Consider the following 19,969-nt stretch of genomic DNA (forward strand, 5'->3'; position numbering starts at 1 on the left):
CTTTCATGTGATAAAAAGCCTTCTGTTTCAACCACCAAACCTCTCAGGGGAGCATTTCCAACCATTTGGAACCATTTTTGAGTGATTTACCGAAAGTCAGATTTTTGATGAAATTGTGAACCCCGGGGCTTAGGGGTTTTTTCAAAAAAATCTTTTTCTGCCGGTTAAGTTGTCGAGGGCTGATTTCTTGTCCTGTGATAAAAAGCCTTCTTTTTCGAACGCCAAACCTTTCAGGGGAGCATTTCCAACCATTTGGCACCATTTTTGAGTGATTTGCCAAAAGTCAGGGATTTTTTCAAAAAAATCTTTTTCTGCCGGTTAAGTTGTCAAGGGCTGATTTCTTGTCCTGTGATAAAAAGCCTTTTTCGAACACCAAACATCTCAGGGGAGCATTTCCAACCATTTGGCACCATTTGTCAGTGATTTGCCAAAAGTCAGATTTTTGATGAAATTGTGACCCCGGAGCTAAGGGATTTTTTCAAAAAAATCTTTTTCTGCCGGTAAAGTTGTCAAGGGCTGATTTCTTCTCCTGTGATAAAAAGCCTTCTTTTTCGACCGCCAAACCTCTCAGGGGAGCATCTCCAACCATTTGGCACCATTTTTGAGTGATTTGTCGAAAGTCAGGGATTTTTTCAAAAAAATCTTTTTCTGCCGGTTAAGTTGTCGAGGGCTGATTTCCTTTCATGTGATAAAAAGCCTTCTGTTTCAACCACCAAACCTCTCAGGGGAGAATTTCCAACCATTTGGAACCATTTTTGAGTGATTTGCCAAAAGTCAGGTTTTTGATGAAATTGTGACCCCGGGGCTTAGGGATTTTTTCAAAAAAATCTTTTTCTGCCGGTTAAGTTGTCGAGGGCTGATTTCTTGTCCTGTGATAAAAACTCTTCTGTTTCGACCGCCAAACCTCTCAGGGGAGCATTTCCAACCATTTGGTACCATTTTTCAGTGATTTGCCAAAAGTCAGGTTTTTAATGAAATTGTGACCCCGGGGCTTAGGGGTTTTTTCAAAAAAATATTTTTCTTCCTGTTAAGTTGTTGTGGGCTGATTTCTTGTCCTGTGATAAAAAGCCTTCTGTATCAACCGCCAAACCTCTCAGGGGAGCCTTTCCAACCACGTGGCACCATTTTTGAGTGATTTGCCAAAAGTCAGATTTTTGATGAACTTGTGACCCCGGGGCTTAGGGATTTTTTCAAAAAAATCTTTTTCTGCCGGTTAAGTTGTCAAGGGCTGAATTCCTTTCCTGTGATAAAAAGCCTTCTGTTTAGACCGCCAAACCTTTCAGGGGAGCATTTCCAACCATTTGGCACCATTTTTGACTGATTTGCCAAAAGTCAGATTTTTGATGAAATTGTGACCCCAGGGCTTGGGAATTTTTACAAAAAAATCTTTTCTGCCGGTTAAGTTGTTGAGGGCTGATTTCTTGTCCTGTGATAAAAAGCCTTCTGTTTTGACCGCCAAACCACTCAGGTGTGCCTTTCCAACCATTTGGCACCATTTTTCAGTGATTTACCAAAAGTCAGATTTTTGATGAAATTGTGACCCCGGGGCTTAGGTATTTTTTCAAAAAAATCTTTTTCCGCCGGTTAAGTTGTCAAGGGCTGAATTCCTTTCCTGTGATAAAAAGCCTTCTGTTTCGACCGCCAAACCTCTCAGGGGAGCATTTCCAGCCATTTGGCAACATTTTTCAGTGATTTGCCAAAAGTCAGATTTTTGATGAAATTGTGACCCCGGGGCTTAGGTATTTTTTCAAAAATATCTTTTTCTGCCGGTTAAGTTGTCGAGGGCTGATTTCTTGTACTGTGATAAAAAGCCTTCTTTTTCGACCGCCAAACCTTTCAGGGGAGCATCAGCAACCATTTGGCACCATTTTTGAGTGATTTCTCGAAAGTCAGGGATTTTTTCAAAAAAATCTTTTTCCGCCGGTTAAGTTGTCAAGGGCTGAATTCCTTTCCTGTGATAAAAAGCCTTCTGTTTCGACCGCCAAACCTCTCAGGGGAGCATTTCCAACCATTTGGCACCATTTTTCAGTGATTTGCCAAAAGTCAGGCTTTTTATGAAATTGTGACCCCGGGGCTTAGGGATTTTTTCAAAAAAATCTTTTTCTTCCGGTTAAGTTGTTGAGGGCTGATTTCTTGTCCTGTGATAAAAAGCCTTCTTTTTCGACCGCCAAACCTCTCAGGGGAGCATCTGCAACCATTTGGCACCATTTTTGAGTAATTTGCCAAAAGTCAGGGATTTTTTCAAAAAAATCTTTTTCTGCCGGTTAAGTTGTCCAGGGCTGATTTCCTTTCATGTGATAAAAAGCCTTCTGTTTCAACCGACAAACCTCTCAGGGGAGAATTTCCAACCATTTGGAACCATTTTTGAGTGATTTGCCAAAAGTCAGATTTTTGATGAAATTGTGACCCCAGAACTAAGGGATTTTTTCAAAAAAATCTTTTACTGCCGGTTAAGTTGTCGAGGGCTGATTTCTTGTCCTGTGATAAAAAGCCTTCTGTTTCGACCGCCAAACCTCTCAGGGGAGCATTTCCAACCGTTTGGCAGCATTTTTGAGTGATTTGTCGAAAGTCAGGTTTTTAATGAAATTGTGACCCCGGGGCTTAGGGGTTTTTTCAAAAAAATATTTTTCTTCCTGTTAAGTTGTTGTGGGCTGATTTCTTGTCCTGTGATAAAAAGCCTTCTGTATCAACCGCCAAACCTCTCAGGGGAGCCTTTCCAACCACGTGGCACCATTTTTGAGTGATTTGCCAAAAGTCAGATTTTTGATGAACTTGTGACCCCGGGGCTTAGGGATTTTTTCAAAAAAATCTTTTTCTGCCGGTTAAGTTGTCAAGGGCTGAATTCCTTTCCTGTGATAAAAAGCCTTCTGTTTAGACCGCCAAACCTTTCAGGGGAGCATTTCCAACCATTTGGAACCATTTTTGAGTGATTTGCCAAAAGTCAGATTTTTGATGAAATTGTGACCCCGGGGCTTAGGGATTTTTACAAAAAAATCTTTTTCTGCCGGTTAAGTTGTCGAGGGCTGATTTTTTGTCCTGTGATAAAAAGCCTTCTGTTTTGACCGCCAAACCTCTCAGGGGAGCATTTCCAACCATTTGGCACCATTTTTCAGTGATTTGCCAAAAGTCAGTTTTTTGATGAAATTGTGACAACCCCCCCCCCTCCCGCTTATAGATTTTTTCAAAAAAATCTTTTTCTGCCGGTTAAGTTGTTGAGGGCTGATTTCTTGTCCTGTGATAAAAAGCCTTCTGTTTTGACCGCCAAACCTCTCAGGGGAGCATTTCCAACCATTTGGCACCATTTTTCAGTGATTTGCCAAAAGTCAGGTTTTTTATGAAATTGTGACCCCGGGGCTTAGGGATTTTTTCAAAAAAATCTTTTTCTTCTGGTTAAGTTGTTGAGGGCTGATTTCTTGTCCTGTGATAAAAAGCCTTCTGTTTCGAGCGCCAAACCTCTCAGGGGAGCATTTCCAACCGTTTGGCAGCATTTTTGAGTGACTTGTCCAAAGTGAGGTTTTTGATGAAATTGTGACCCCGGGGCTTAGGGATTTCTTCAAAAAAATCTTTTTCTGCCGGTTAAGTTGTCAAGGGCTGATTTCCTTTCCTGTGATAAAAAGCCTTCTGTTTCGACCGCCAAACCTCCCAGGGGAGCATTTCCAACCATTTGGCACCATTTTTGAGTGATTTGCCAAAAGGAAGATTTTTGATGAAATTGTGACCCCCGGGCTTAGGGGATATTTCAAAAAAATCTTTTTCTACCATTTAAGTTGTTGAGGGCTGATTTCTTGTCCTGTGATAAAAAGCCTTCTGTTTCGACCGCCAAACCTCCCAGGGGAGCATTTCCAACCATTTGGCAACATTTTTGAGTGAATTGCCAAAAGTCAGATTTTTGATGAAATTTTGACCCCGGGGCTTAGGGGTTTTTTCAAAAAAATCTTTTTCTTCCGGTTAAGTTGTCGAGGGCTGATTTCTTGTCCTGTGATAAAAAGCCTTCTGTTTCGACCGCCAAACCTCCCAGGGGAGCATTTCCAACCATTTGGCAACATTTCTGAGTGAATTGCCAAAAGTCAGATTTTTGATGAAATTGTGACCCCGGGGCTTAGGGGTTTTTTCAAAAAAATCTTTTTCTACCATTTAAGTTGTTGAGGGCTGATTTCTTGTCCTGTGATAAAAAGCCTTCTGTTTCGAGCGCCAAACCTCTCAGGGGAGCATCAGCAACCATTTGGCACCATTTTTGAGTGATTTGTCGAAAGTCAGGGATTTTTTCAAAAAAATCTTTTTCTACCATTTAAGTTGTTGAGGGCTGATTTCTTGTCCTGTGATAAAAAGCCTTCTGTTTCGAGCGCCAAACCTCTCAGGGGAGCATCAGCAACCATTTGGCACCATTTTTGAGTGATTTGTCGAAAGTCAGGGATTTTTTCAAAAAAATCTTTTTCTGCCGGTTAAGTTGTCGAGGGCTCATTTCCTTTCATGTGATAAAAAGCCTTCTGTTTCAACCACCAAACCTCTCAGGGGAGCATTTCCAACCATTTGGAACCATTTTTGAGTGATTTACCGAAAGTCAGATTTTTGATGAAATTGTGAACCCCGGGGCTTAGGGGTTTTTTCAAAAAAATCTTTTTCTGCCGGTTAAGTTGTCGAGGGCTGATTTCTTGTCCTGTGATAAAAAGCCTTCTTTTTCGAACGCCAAACCTCTCAGGGGAACATTTCCAACCATTTGGCACCATTTTTGAGTGATTTGCCAAAAGTCAGGGATTTTTTCAAAAAAATCTTTTTCTGCCGGTTAAGTTGTCAAGGGCTGATTTCTTGTCCTGTGATAAAAAGCCTTTTTCGAACACCAAACATCTCAGGGGAGCATTTCCAACCATTTGGCACCATTTGTCAGTGATTTGCCAAAAGTCAGATTTTTGATGAAATTGTGACCCCGGAGCTAAGGGATTTTTTCAAAAAAATCTTTTTCTGCCGGTAAAGTTGTTGAGGGCTGATTTCTTCTCCTGTGATAAAAAGCCTTCTTTTTCGACCGCCAAACCTCTCAGGGGAGCATCTCCAACCATTTGGCACCATTTTTGAGTGATTTGTCGAAAGTCAGGGATTTTTTCAAAAAAATCTTTTTCTGCCGGTTAAGTTGTCGAGGGCTGATTTCCTTTCATGTGATAAAAAGCCTTCTGTTTCAACCACCAAACCTCTCAGGGGAGAATTTCCAACCATTTGGAACCATTTTTGAGTGATTTGCCAAAAGTCAGGTTTTTGATGAAATTGTGACCCCGGGGCTTAGGGATTTTTTCAAAAAAATCTTTTTCTGCCGGTTAAGTTGTCGAGGGCTGATTTCTTGTCCTGTGATAAAAAGCCTTCTGTTTCGACCGCCAAACCTCTCAGGGGAGCATTTCCAACCATTTGGTACCATTTTTCAGTGATTTGCCAAAAGTCAGGTTTTTTATGAAATTGTGACCCCGGGGCTTAGGGATTTTTTCAAAAAAATCTTTTTCTTCCGGTTAAGTTGTTGAGGGCTGATTTCTTGTCCTGTGAGAAAAAGCCTTCTTTTTCGACCGCCAAACCTCTCAGGGGAGCATCTGCAACCATTTGGCACCATTTTTGAGTGATTTGCCAAAAGTCAGGGATTTTTTCAAAAAAATCTTTTTCTGCCGGTTAAGTTGTCGAGGGCTGATTTCCTTTCATGTGATAAAAAGCCTTCTGTTTCAACCACCAAACCTCTCAGGGGAGCATTTGCAACCATTTGGAACCATTTTTGAGTGATTTGTCGAAAGTCAGGTTTTTAATGAAATTGTGACCCCGGGGCTTAGGGGTTTTTTCAAAAAAATATTTTTCTACCTGTTAAGTAGTTGTGGGCTGATTTCTTGTCCTGTGATAAAAAGCCTTCCGTTTTCACTGCCAAACCTCTCAGGGGAGCATTTCCAACCATTTGGCAACATTTTTGAGTGAATTGCCAAAAGTCAGATTTTTGATGAAATTGTGACCCCGGGGCTTAGGGATTTTTTCAAAAAAATCGTTTTCGGCCGGTTAAGTTGTTGAGGGCTGATTTTTTGTCCTGTGATAAAAAGCCTTCTGTTTTGACCGCCAATCCTCTCAGGGGAGCATTTCCAACCATTTGGCACCATTTTTCAGTGATTTGCCAAAAGTCAGTTTTTTGATGAAATTGTGACCCCCCCCCCCGCTTATAGATTTTTTCAAAAAAATCTTTTTCTGCCGGTTAAGTTGTCGAGGGCTGATTTCTTGTCCTGTGATAAAAAGCCTTCTGTTTTGACCGCCAAACCTCTCAGGGGAGCATTTCCAACCATTTGGCACCATTTTTCAGTGATTTGCCAAAAGTCAGGTTTTTTATGAAATTGTGACCCCGGGGCTTAGGGATTTTTTCAAAAAAATCTTTTTCTTCCGGTTAAGTTGTTGAGGGCTGATTTCTTGTCCTGTGATAAAAAGACTTCTGTTTCCAGCGCCAAACCTCTCAGGGGAGCATTTCCAACCGTTTGGCAGCATTTTTGAGTGACTTGTCGAAAGTGAGGTTTTTGATGAAATTGTGACCCCGGGGCTTAGGGATTTCTTCAAAAAAATCTTTTTCTGCCGGTTAAGTTGTCAAGGGCTGATTTCCTTTCCTGTGATAAAAAGCCTTCTGTTTCGACCGCCAAACCTCCCAGGGGAGCATTTCCAACCATTTGGCACCATTTTTGAGTGATTTGCCAAAAGGAAGATATTTGATGAAATTGTGACCCCGGGGCTTAGGGGTTATTTCAAAAAAATCTTTTTCTACCATTTAAGTTGTTGAGGGCTGATTTCTTGTCCTGTGATAAAAAGCCTTCTGTTTCGAGCGCCAAACCTCCCAGGGGAGCATTTCCAACCATTTGCCACCATTTTTGAGTGATTTGCCAAAAGGAAGATTTTTGATGAAATTTTGACCCCAGGGCTTAGGGATTTTTTCAAAAAAATCTTTTTCTTCCGGTTAAGTTGTCGAGGGCTGATTTCTTTTCCTGTGATAAAAAGCCTTCTGTATCGACCGCCAAACCTCCCAGGGGAGCATTTCCAACCATTTGGCAACATTTTTGAGTGAATTGCCAAAAGTCAGATTTTTGATGAAATTGTGACCCCGGGGCTTAGGGGTTTTTTCAAAAAAATCTTTTTCTACCATTTAAGTTGTTGAGGGCTGATTTCTTGTCCTGTGATAAAAAGCCTTCTGTTTCGAGCGCCAAACCTCTCAGGGGAGCATCAGCAACCATTTGGCACCATTTTTGAGTGATTTGTCGAAAGTCAGGGATTTTTTCAAAAAAATCTTTTTCTGCCGGTTAAGTTGTCGAGGGCTCATTTCCTTTCATGTGATAAAAAGCCTTCTGTTTCAACCACCAAACCTCTCAGGGGAGAATTTCCAACCATTTGGAACCATTTTTGAGTGATTTGCCGAAAGTCAGATTTTTGATGAAATTGTGAACCCCGGGGCTTAGGGGTTTTTTCAAAAAAATCTTTTTCTGCCGGTTAAGTTGTCGAGGGCTGATTTCTTGTCCTCTGATAATAAGCCTTCTTTTTCGAACGCCAAACCTCTCAGGGGAGCATTTCCAACCATTTGGCACCATTTTTGAGTGATTTGCCAAAAGTCAGGGATTTTTTCAAAAAAATCTTTTTCTGCCGGTTAAGTTGTCAAGGGCTGATTTCTTGTCCTGTGATAAAAAGCCTTTTTCGAACACCAAACATCTCAGGGGAGCATTTCCAACCATTTGGCACCATTTGTCAGTGATTTGCCAAAAGTCAGATTTTTGATGAAATTGTGACCCCGGAGCTAAGGGATTTTTTCAAAAAAATCTTTTTCTGCCGGTTAAGTTGTCAAGGGCTGATTTCTTGTCCTGTGATAAAAAGCCTTCTTTTTCGACCGCCAAACCTCTCAGGGGAGCATCTGCAACCATTTGGCACCATGTTTGAGTGATTTGTCGAAAGTCAGGGATTTTTTCAAAAAAATCTTTTTCTGCCGGTTAAGTTGTCGAGGGCTGATTTCCTTTCATGTGATAAAAAGCCTTCTGTTTCAACCCCCAAACCTCTCAGGGGAGAATTTCCAACCATTTGGAACCATTTTTGAGTGATTTGCCAAAAGTCACGTTTTTGATGAAATTGTGACCCCGGGGCTTAGGGATTTTTTCAAAAAAACCTTTTTCTGCCGGTTAAGTTGTCGAGTGCTGATTTCTTGTCCTGTGATAAAAAGCCTTCTGTTTCGACCGCCAAACCTCTCAGGGGAGCATTTCCAACCATTTGGCACCATTTTTCAGTGATGTGCCAAAAGTCAGGTTTTTTATGAAATTGTGACCCCGGGGCTTAGGGATTTTTTCAAAAAAATCTTTTTCTTCCGGTTAAGTTGTTGAGGGCTGATTTCTTGTCCTGTGAGAAAAAGCCTTCTTTTTCGACCGCCAAACCTCTCAGGGGAGCATCTGCAACCATTTGGCACCATTTTTGAGTGATTTGCCAAAAGTCAGGGATTTTTTCAAAAAAATCTTTTTCTGCCGGTTAAGTTGTCGAGGGCTGATTTCCTTTCATGTGATAAAAAGCCTTCTGTTTCAACCACCAAACCTCTCAGGGGAGCATTTCCAACCATTTGGAACCATTTTAGAGTGATTTGCCAAAAGTCAGATTTTTGATGAAATTGTGACCCCGGAACTAAGGGACTTTTTCAAAAAAATCTTTTATGCCGGTTAAGTTTTCGAGGGCTGATTTCTTGTCCTGTGATAAAAAGCCTTCTGTTTCGAGCGCCAAACCTCTCAGGGGAGCATTTCCAACCGTTTGGCAGCATTTTTGAGTGATTTGTCGAAAGTGAGGTTTTTAATGAAATTGTGACCCCGGGGCTTAGGGGTTTTTTCAAAAAAATATTTTTCTACCAGTTAAGTTGTTGTGGGCTGATTTCTTGTCCTGTGATAAAAAGCCTTCCGTTTCCACTGCCAAACCTCTCAGGGGAGCATTTCCAACCATTTGGCACCATTTTTCAGTGAATTGCCAAAAGTCAGATTTTTGATGAAATTGTGACCCCGGGGCTTAGGGATTTTTTCAAAAAAATCTTTTTCTGCTGGTTAAGTTGACGAGGGCTGATTTCTTGTCCTGTGATAAAAAGCCTTCTGTATCAACCGCCAAACCTCTCAGGGGAGCATTTCCAACCACGTGGCAGCATTTTTGAGTGATTTGCCAAAAGTCAGATTTTTGATGAACTTGTGACCCCGGGGCTTAGGGATTTTTTCAAAAAAATCTTTTTCTGCCGGTTAAGTTGTCAAGGGCTGAATTCCTTTCCTGTGATAAAAAGCCTTCTGTTTCGACCGCCAAACCTCTCAGGGGAGCATTTCCAACCATTTGGAACCATTTTTGAGTGATTTGCCAAAAGTCAGATTTTTGATGAAATTGTGACCCCGGGGCTTAGGGTTTTTTCCAAAAAAATCTTTTTCCGCCGGTTAAGTTGTTGAGGGCTGATTTTTTGTCCTGTGATAAAAAGCCTTCTGTTTTGACCGCCAAACCTCTCAGGGGAGCATTTCCAACCATGTGGCACCATTTTTCAGTGATTTGCCAAAAGTCAGTTTTTTGATGAAATTGTGACCCCCCCCCCGCTTATAGATTTTTTCAAAAAAATCTTTTTCTGCCGGTTAAGTTGTCGAGGGCTGATTTCTTGTCCTGTGATAAAAAGCCTTCTGTTTTGACCGCCAAACCTCTCAGGGGAGCATTTCCAACCATTTGGCACCATTTTTCAGTGATTTGCCAAAAGTCAGGTTTTTTATGAAATTGTGACCCCGGGGCTGAGGGATTTTTTCAAAAAAATCTTTTTCTGCCGGTTAAGTTGTTGAGGGCTGATTTCTTGTCCTGTGATAAAAAGCCTTCTGTTTCGAGCGCCAAACCTCTCAGGGGAGCATCTGCAACCATTTGGCACCATGTTTGAGTGATTTGTCGAAAGTCAGGGATTTTTTCAAAAAAATCTTTTTCTGCCGGTTAAGTTGTCGAGGGCTGATTTCCTTTCATGTGATAAAAAGCCTTCTGTTTCAACCACCAAACCTCTCAGGGGAGAATTTCCAACCATTTGGAACCATTTTTGAGTGATTTGCTAAAAGTCAGGTTTTTGATGAAATTGTGACCCCGGGGCTTAGGGATTTTTTCAAAAAAATCTTTTTCTGCTGGTTAAGTTGACGAGGGCTGATTTCTTGTCCTGTGATAAAAAGCCTTCTGTATCAACCGCCAAACCTCTCAGGGGAGCATTTCCAACCACGTGGCAGCATTTTTGAGTGATTTGCCAAAAGTCAGATTTTTGATGAACTTGTGACCCCGGGGCTTAGGGATTTTTTCAAAAAAATCTTTTTCTGCCGGTTAAGTTGTCAAGGGCTGAATTCCTTTCCTGTGATAAAAAGCCTTCTGTTTCGACCGCCAAACCTCTCAGGGGAGCATTTCCAACCATTTGGAACCATTTTTGAGTGATTTGCCAAAAGTCAGATTTTTGATGAAATTGTGACCCCGGGGCTTAGGGTTTTTTCCAAAAAAATCTTTTTCCGCCGGTTAAGTTGTTGAGGGCTGATTTTTTGTCCTGTGATAAAAAGCCTTCTGTTTTGACCGCCAAACCTCTCAGGGGAGCATTTCCAACCATGTGGCACCATTTTTCAGTGATTTGCCAAAAGTCAGTTTTTTGATGAAATTGTGACCCCCCCCCCTGCTTATAGATTTTTTCAAAAAAATCTTTTTCTGCCGGTTAAGTTGTCGAGGGCTGATTTCTTGTCCTGTGATAAAAAGCCTTCTGTTTTGACCGCCAAACCTCTCAGGGGAGCATTTCCAACCATTTGGCACCATTTTTCAGTGATTTGCCAAAAGTCAGGTTTTTTATGAAATTGTGACCCCGGGGCTGAGGGATTTTTTCAAAAAAATCTTTTTCTGCCGGTTAAGTTGTTGAGGGCTGATTTCTTGTCCTGTGATAAAAAGCCTTCTGTTTCGAGCGCCAAACCTCTCAGGGGAGCATCTGCAACCATTTGGCACCATGTTTGAGTGATTTGTCGAAAGTCAGGGATTTTTTCAAAAAAATCTTTTTCTGCCGGTTAAGTTGTCGAGGGCTGATTTCCTTTCATGTGATAAAAAGCCTTCTGTTTCAACCACCAAACCTCTCAGGGGAGAATTTCCAACCATTTGGAACCATTTTTGAGTGATTTGCTAAAAGTCAGGTTTTTGATGAAATTGTGACCCCGGGGCTTAGGGATTTTTTCAAAAAAATCTTTTTCTGCCGGTTAAGTTGTCGAGTGCTGATTTCTTGTCCTGTGATAAAAAGCCTTCTGTTTCGACCGCCAAACCTCTCAGGGGAGCATTTCCAACCATTTGGCACCATTTTTCAGTGATGTGCCAAAAGTCAGGTTTTTTATGAAATTGTGACCCCGGGGCTTAGGGATTTTTTCAAAAAAATCTTTTTCTTCCGGTTAAGTTGTTGAGGGCTGATTTCTTGTCCTGTGAGAAAAAGCCTTCTTTTTCGACCGCCAAACCTCTCAGGGGAGCATCTGCAACCATTTGGCACCATTTTTGAGTGATTTGCCAAAAGTCAGGGATTTTTTCAAAAAAATCTTTTTCTGCCGGTTAAGTTGTCGAGGGCTGATTTCCTTTCATGTGATAAAAAGCCTTCTGTTTCAACCACCAAACCTCTCAGGGGAGCATTTCCAACCATTTGGAACCATTTTAGAGTGATTTTCCAAAAGTCAGATTTTTGATGAAATTGTGACCCCGGAACTAAGGGACTTTTTCAAAAAAATCTTTTATGCCGGTTAAGTTGTCGAGGGCTGATTTCTTGTCGTGTGATAAAAAGCCTTCTGTTTCGAGCGCCAAACCTCTCAGGGGAGCATTTCCAACCGTTTGGCAGCATTTTTGAGTGATTTGTCGAAAGTGAGGTTTTTAATGAAATTGTGACCCCGGGGCTTAGGGGTTTTTTCAAAAAAATATTTTTCTACCAGTTAAGTTGTTGTGGGCTGATTTCTTGTCCTGTGATAAAAAGCCTTCCGTTTCCACTGCCAAACCTCTCAGGGGAGCATTTCCAACCATTTGGCACCATTTTTCAGTGAATTGCCAAAAGTCAGATTTTTGATGAAATTGTGACCCCGGGGCTTAGGGATTTTTTCAAAAAAATCTTTTTCTGCCGGTTAAGTTGTCAAGGGCTGAATTCCTTTCCTGTGATAAAAAGCCTTCTGTTTTGACCGCCAAACCTCTCAGGGGAGCATTTCCAACCATGTGGCACCATTTTTCAGTGATTTGCCAAAAGTCAGTTTTTTGATGAAATTGTGACCCCCCCCCTGCTTATAGATTTTTTCAAAAAAATCTTTTTCTGCCGGTTAAGTTGTCGAGGGCTGATTTCTTGTCCTGTGATAAAAAGCCTTCTGTTTTGACCGCCAAACCTCTCAGGGGAGCATTTCCAACCATTTGGCACCATTTTTCAGTGATTTGCCAAAAGTGAGGTTTTTGATGAAATTGTGACCCCGGGGCTTAGGGATTTCTTCAAAAAAATCTTTTTCTGCCGGTTAAGTTGTCAAGGGCTGATTTCCTTTCCTGTGATAAAAAGCCTTCTGTTTCGACCGCCAAACCTCCCAGGGGAGCATTTCCAACCATTTGGCACCATTTTTGAGTGATTTGCCAAAAGGAAGATTTTTGATGAAATTGTGACCCCGGGGCTTAGGGGTTATTTCAAAAAAATCTTTTTCTACCATTTAAGTTGTTGAGGGCTGATTTCTTGTCCTGTGATAAAAAGCCTTCTGTTTCGAGCGCCAAACCTCCCAGGGGAGCATTTCCAACCATTTGGCACCATTTTTGAGTGATTTGCCAAAAGGAAGATTTATGATGAAATTGTGACCCCGGGGCTTAGGGATTTTTTCAAAAAAATCTTTTTCTTCCGGTTAAGTTGTCGAGGGCTGATTTCTTGTCCTGTGATAAAAAGCCTTCTGTATCGACCGCCAAACCTCCCAGGGGAGCATTTCCAACCATTTGGCAACATTTTTGAGTGAATTGCCAAAAGTCAGATTTTTGATGAAATTGTGACCCCGGGGCTTAGGGGTTTTTTCAAAAAAATCTTTTTCTACCATTTAAGTTGTTGAGGGCTGATTTCTTGTCCTGTGATAAAAAGCCTTCTGTTTCGAGCGCCAAACCTCTCAGGGGAGCATCAGCAACCATTTGGCACCATTTTTGAGTGATTTATCGAAAGTCAGGGATTTTTTCAAAAAAATCTTTTTCTGCCGGTTAAGTTGTCAAGGGCTGAATTCCTTTCCTGTGATAAAAAGCCTTCTGTTTCGACCGCCAAACCTCTCAGGGGAGCATTTCCAACCATTTGGAACCATTTTTGAGTGATTTGCCAAAAGTCAGATTTTTGATGAAATTGTGACCCCGGGGCTTAGGGTTTTTTCCAAAAAAATCTTTTTCCGCCGGTTAAGTTGTTGAGGGCTGATTTTTTGTCCTGTGATAAAAAGCCTTCTGTTTTGACCGCCAAACCTCTCAGGGGAGCATTTCCAACCATGTGGCACCATTTTTCAGTGATTTGCCAAAAGTCAGTTTTTTGATGAAATTGTGACCCCCCCCCTGCTTATAGATTTTTTCAAAAAAATCTTTTTCTGCCGGTTAAGTTGTCGAGGGCTGATTTCTTGTCCTGTGATAAAAAGCCTTCTGTTTCGAGCGCCAAACCTCCCAGGGGAGCATTTCCAACCATTTGGCACCATTTTTGAGTGATTTGCCAAAAGGAAGATTTATGATGAAATTGTGACCCCGGGGCTTAGGGATTTTTTCAAAAAAATCTTTTTCTTCCGGTTAAGTTGTCGAGGGCTGATTTCTTGTCCTGTGATAAAAAGCCTTCTGTATCGACCGCCAAACCTCCCAGGGGAGCATTTCCAACCATTTGGCAACATTTTTGAGTGAATTGCCAAAAGTCAGATTTTTGATGAAATTGTGACCCCGGGGCTTAGGGGTTTTTTCAAAAAAATCTTTTTCTACCATTTAAGTTGTTGAGGGCTGATTTCTTGTCCTGTGATAAAAAGCCTTCTGTTTCGAGCGCCAAACCTCTCAGGGGAGCATCAGCAACCATTTGGCACCATTTTTGAGTGATTTATCGAAAGTCAGGGATTTTTTCAAAAAAATCTTTTTCTGCCGGTTAAGTTGTCGAGGGCTCATTTCCTTTCATGTGATAAAAAGCCTTCTGTTTCAACCACCAAACCTCTCAGGGGAGAATTTCCAACCATTTGGAACCATTTTTGAGTGATTTGCCGAAAGTCAGATTTTTGATGAAATTGTGAACCCCGGGGCTTAGGGGTTTTTTCAAAAAAATCTTTTTCTGCCGGTTAAGTTGTCGAGGGCTGATTTCTTGTCCTGTGATAAAAAGCCTTCTTTTTCGAACGCCAAACCTCTCAGGGGAGCATTTCCAACCATTTGGCACCATTTTTGAGTGATTTGCCAAAAGTCAGGGATTTTTTCAAAAAAATCTTTTTCTGCCGGTTAAGTTGTCGAGGGCTGATTTCCTTTCATGTGATAAAAAGCCTTCTGTTTCAACCACCAAACCTCTCAGGGGAGAATTTCCAACCATTTGGAACCATTTTTGAGTGATTTGCCAAAAGGAAGATTTTTGATGAAATTGTGACCCCGGGGCTTAGGGGTTATTTCAAAAAAATCTTTTTCTACCATTTAAGTTGTTGAGGGCTGATTTCTTGTCCTGTGATAAAAAGCCTTCTGTTTCGAGCGCCAAACCTCCCAGGGGAGCATTTCCAACCATTTGGCACCATTTTTGAGTGATTTGCCAAAAGGAAGATTTATGATGAAATTGTGACCCCGGGGCTTAGGGATTTTTTCAAAAAAATCTTTTTCTTCCGGTTAAGTTGTCGAGGGCTGATTTCTTGTCCTGTGATAAAAAGCCTTCTGTATCGACCGCCAAACCTCCCAGGGGAGCATTTCCAACCATTTGGCAACATTTTTGAGTGAATTGCCAAAAGTCAGATTTTTGATGAAATTGTGACCCCGGGGCTTAGGGGTTTTTTCAAAAAAATCTTTTTCTACCATTTAAGTTGTTGAGGGCTGATTTCTTGTCCTGTGATAAAAAGCCTTCTGTTTCGAGCGCCAAACCTCTCAGGGGAGCATCAGCAGCCATTTGGCACCATTTTTGAGTGATTTATCGAAAGTCAGGGATTTTTTCAAAAAAATCTTTTTCTGCCGGTTAAGTTGTCAAGGGCTGAATTCCTTTCCTGTGATAAAAAGCCTTCTGTTTCGACCGCCAAACCTCTCAGGGGAGCATTTCCAACCATTTGGAACCATTTTTGAGTGATTTGCCAAAAGTCAGATTTTTGATGAAATTGTGACCCCGGGGCTTAGGGTTTTTTCCAAAAAAATCTTTTTCCGCCGGTTAAGTTGTTGAGGGCTGATTTTTTGTCCTGTGATAAAAAGCCTTCTGTTTTGACCGCCAAACCTCTCAGGGGAGCATTTCCAACCATGTGGCACCATTTTTCAGTGATTTGCCAAAAGTCAGTTTTTTGATGAAATTGTGACCCCCCCCTGCTTATAGATTTTTTCAAAAAAATCTTTTTCTGCCGGTTAAGTTGTCGAGGGCTGATTTCTTGTCCTGTGATAAAAAGCCTTCTGTTTCGAGCGCCAAACCTCCCAGGGGAGCATTTCCAACCATTTGGCACCATTTTTGAGTGATTTGCCAAAAGGAAGATTTATGATGAAATTGTGACCCCGGGGCTTAGGGATTTTTTCAAAAAAATCTTTTTCTTCCGGTTAAGTTGTCGAGGGCTGATTTCTTGTCCTGTGATAAAAAGCCTTCTGTATCGACCGCCAAACCTCCCAGGGGAGCATTTCCAACCATTTGGCAACATTTTTGAGTGAATTGCCAAAAGTCAGATTTTTGATGAAATTGTGACCCCGGGGCTTAGGGGTTTTTTCAAAAAAATCTTTTTCTACCATTTAAGTTGCTGAGGGCTGATTTCTTGTCCTGTGATAAAAAGCCTTCTGTTTCGAGCGCCAAACCTCTCAGGGGAGCATCAGCAACCATTTGGCACCATTTTTGAGTGATTTATCGAAAGTCAGGGATTTTTTCAAAAAAATCTTTTTCTGCCGGTTAAGTTGTCGAGGGCTCATTTCCTTTCATGTGATAAAAAGCCTTCTGTTTCAACCACCAAACCTCTCAGGGGAGAATTTCCAACCATTTGGAACCATTTTTGAGTGATTTGCCGAAAGTCAGATTTTTGATGAAATTGTGAACCCCGGGGCTTAGGGGTTTTTTCAAAAAAATCTTTTTCTGCCGGTTAAGTTGTCGAGGGCTGATTTCTTGTCCTGTGATAAAAAGCCTTCTTTTTCGAACGCCAAACCTCTCAGGGGAGCATTTCCAACCATTTGGCACCATTTTTGAGTGATTTGCCAAAAGTCAGGGATTTTTTCAAAAAAATCTTTTTCTGCCGGTTAAGTTGTCAAGGGCTCATTTCCTTTCATGTGATAAAAAGCCTTCTGTTTCAACCACCAAACCTCTCAGGGGAGAATTTCCAACCATTTGGAACCATTTTTGAGTGATTTGCCAAAAGTCAGATTTTTGATGAAATTGTGACCCCGGGGCTTAGGGTTTTTTCCAAAAAAATCTTTTTCCGCCGGTTAAGTTGTTGAGGGCTGATTTTTTGTCCTGTGATAAAAAGCCTTCTGTTTTGACCGCCAAACCTCTCAGGGGAGCATTTCCAACCATGTGGCACCATTTTTCAGTGATTTGCCAAAAGTCAGTTTTTTGATGAAATTGTGACCCCCCCCCCTGCTTATAGATTTTTTCAAAAAAATCTTTTTCTGCCGGTTAAGTTGTCGAGGGCTGATTTCTTGTCCTGTGATAAAAAGCCTTCTGTTTTGACCGCCAAACCTCTCAGGGGAGCATTTCCAACCATTTGGCACCATTTTTCAGTGATTTGCCAAAAGTCAGGTTTTTTATGAAATTGTGACCCCGGGGCTGAGGGATTTTTTCAAAAAAATCTTTTTCTGCCGGTTAAGTTGTTGAGGGCTGATTTCTTGTCCTGTGATAAAAAGCCTTCTGTTTCGAGCGCCAAACCTCTCAGGGGAGCATCTGCAACCATTTGGCACCATGTTTGAGTGATTTGTCGAAAGTCAGGGATTTTTTCAAAAAAATCTTTTTCTGCCGGTTAAGTTGTCGAGGGCTGATTTCCTTTCATGTGATAAAAAGCCTTCTGTTTCAACCACCAAACCTCTCAGGGGAGAATTTCCAACCATTTGGAACCATTTTTGAGTGATTTGCTAAAAGTCAGGTTTTTGATGAAATTGTGACCCCGGGGCTTAGGGATTTTTTCAAAAAAATCTTTTTCTGCCGGTTAAGTTGTCGAGTGCTGATTTCTTGTCCTGTGATAAAAAGCCTTCTGTTTCGACCGCCAAACCTCTCAGGGGAGCATTTCCAACCATTTGGCACCATTTTTCAGTGATGTGCCAAAAGTCAGGTTTTTTATGAAATTGTGACCCCGGGGCTTAGGGATTTTTTCAAAAAAATCTTTTTCTTCCGGTTAAGTTGTTGAGGGCTGATTTCTTGTCCTGTGAGAAAAAGCCTTCTTTTTCGACCGCCAAACCTCTCAGGGGAGCATCTGCAACCATTTGGCACCATTTTTGAGTGATTTGCCAAAAGTCAGGGATTTTTTCAAAAAAATCTTTTTCTGCCGGTTAAGTTGTCGAGGGCTGATTTCCTTTCATGTGATAAAAAGCCTTCTGTTTCAACCACCAAACCTCTCAGGGGAGCATTTCCAACCATTTGGAACCATTTTAGAGTGATTTGCCAAAAGTCAGATTTTTGATGAAATTGTGACCCCGGAACTAAGGGACTTTTTCAAAAAAATCTTTTATGCCGGTTAAGTTGTCGAGGGCTGATTTCTTGTCGTGTGATAAAAAGCCTTCTGTTTCGAGCGCCAAACCTCTCAGGGGAGCATTTCCAACCGTTTGGCAGCATTTTTGAGTGATTTGTCGAAAGTGAGGTTTTTAATGAAATTGTGACCCCGGGGCTTAGGGGTTTTTTCAAAAAAATATTTTTCTACCAGTTAAGTTGTTGTGGGCTGATTTCTTGTCCTGTGATAAAAAGCCTTCCGTTTCCACTGCCAAACCTCTCAGGGGAGCATTTCCAACCATTTGGCACCATTTTTCAGTGAATTGCCAAAAGTCAGATTTTTGATGAAATTGTGACCCCGGGGCTTAGGGATTTTTTCAAAAAAATCTTTTTCTGCTGGTTAAGTTGACGAGGGCTGATTTCTTGTCCTGTGATAAAAAGCCTTCTGTATCAACCGCCAAACCTCTCAGGGGAGCATTTCCAACCACGTGGCAGCATTTTTGAGTGATTTGCCAAAAGTCAGATTTTTGATGAACTTGTGACCCCGGGGCTTAGGGATTTTTTCAAAAAAATCTTTTTCTGCCGGTTAAGTTGTCAAGGGCTGAATTCCTTTCCTGTGATAAAAAGCCTTCTGTTTTGACCGCCAAACCTCTCAGGGGAGCATTTCCAACCATGTGGCACCATTTTTCAGTGATTTGCCAAAAGTCAGTTTTTTGATGAAATTGTGACCCCCCCCCTGCTTATAGATTTTTTCAAAAAAATCTTTTTCTGCCGGTTAAGTTGTCGAGGGCTGATTTCTTGTCCTGTGATAAAAAGCCTTCTGTTTTGACCGCCAAACCTCTCAGGGGAGCATTTCCAACCATTTGGCACCATTTTTCAGTGATTTGCCAAAAGTCAGGTTTTTTATGAAATTGTGACCCCGGGGCTTAGGGATTTTTTCAAAAAAATCTTTTTCTGCCGGTTAAGTTGTTGAGGGCTGATTTCTTGTCCTGTGATAAAAAGCCTTCTGTTTCGAGCGCCAAACCTCTCAGGGGAGCATTTCCAACCGTTTGGCAGCATTTTTGAGTGACTTGTCGAAAGTGAGGTTTTTGATGAAATTGTGACCCCGGGGCTTAGGGATTTCTTCAAAAAAATCTTTTTCTGCCGGTTAAGTTGTCAAGGGCTGATTTCCTTTCCTGTGATAAAAAGCCTTCTGTTTCGACCGCCAAACCTCCCAGGGGAGCATTTCCAACCATTTGGCACCATTTTTGAGTGATTTGCCAAAAGGAAGATTTTTGATGAAATTGTGACCCCGGGGCTTAGGGGTTATTTCAAAAAAATCTTTTTCTACCATTTAAGTTGTTGAGGGCTGATTTCTTGTCCTGTGATAAAAAGCCTTCTGTTTCGAGCGCCAAACCTCCCAGGGGAGCATTTCCAACCATTTGGCACCATTTTTGAGTGATTTGCCAAAAGGAAGATTTATGATGAAATTGTGACCCCGGGGCTTAGGGATTTTTTCAAAAAAATCTTTTTCTTCCGGTTAAGTTGTCGAGGGCTGATTTCTTGTCCTGTGATAAAAAGCCTTCTGTATCGACCGCCAAACCTCCCAGGGGAGCATTTCCAACCATTTGGCAACATTTTTGAGTGAATTGCCAAAAGTCAGATTTTTGATGAAATTGTGACCCCGGGGCTTAGGGGTTTTTTCAAAAAAATCTTTTTCTACCATTTAAGTTGTTGAGGGCTGATTTCTTGTCCTGTGATAAAAAGCCTTCTGTTTCGAGCGCCAAACCTCTCAGGGGAGCATCAGCAACCATTTGGCACCATTTTTGAGTGATTTATCGAAAGTCAGGGATTTTTTCAAAAAAATCTTTTTCTGCCGGTTAAGTTGTCAAGGGCTGAATTCCTTTCCTGTGATAAAAAGCCTTCTGTTTCGACCGCCAAACCTCTCAGGGGAGCATTTCCAACCATTTGGAACCATTTTTGAGTGATTTGCCAAAAGTCAGATTTTTGATGAAATTGTGACCCCGGGGCTTAGGGTTTTTTCCAAAAAAATCTTTTTCCGCCGGTTAAGTTGTTGAGGGCTGATTTTTTGTCCTGTGATAAAAAGCCTTCTGTTTTGACCGCCAAACCTCTCAGGGGAGCATTTCCAACCATGTGGCACCATTTTACAGTGATTTGCCAAAA

The sequence above is a fragment of the Podarcis melisellensis genome (assembly GCF_964234715.1).
Source record: "Podarcis melisellensis genome assembly, chromosome: 7".
NCBI classification, from domain to species: Eukaryota; Metazoa; Chordata; class Lepidosauria; order Squamata; family Lacertidae; genus Podarcis; species Podarcis melisellensis.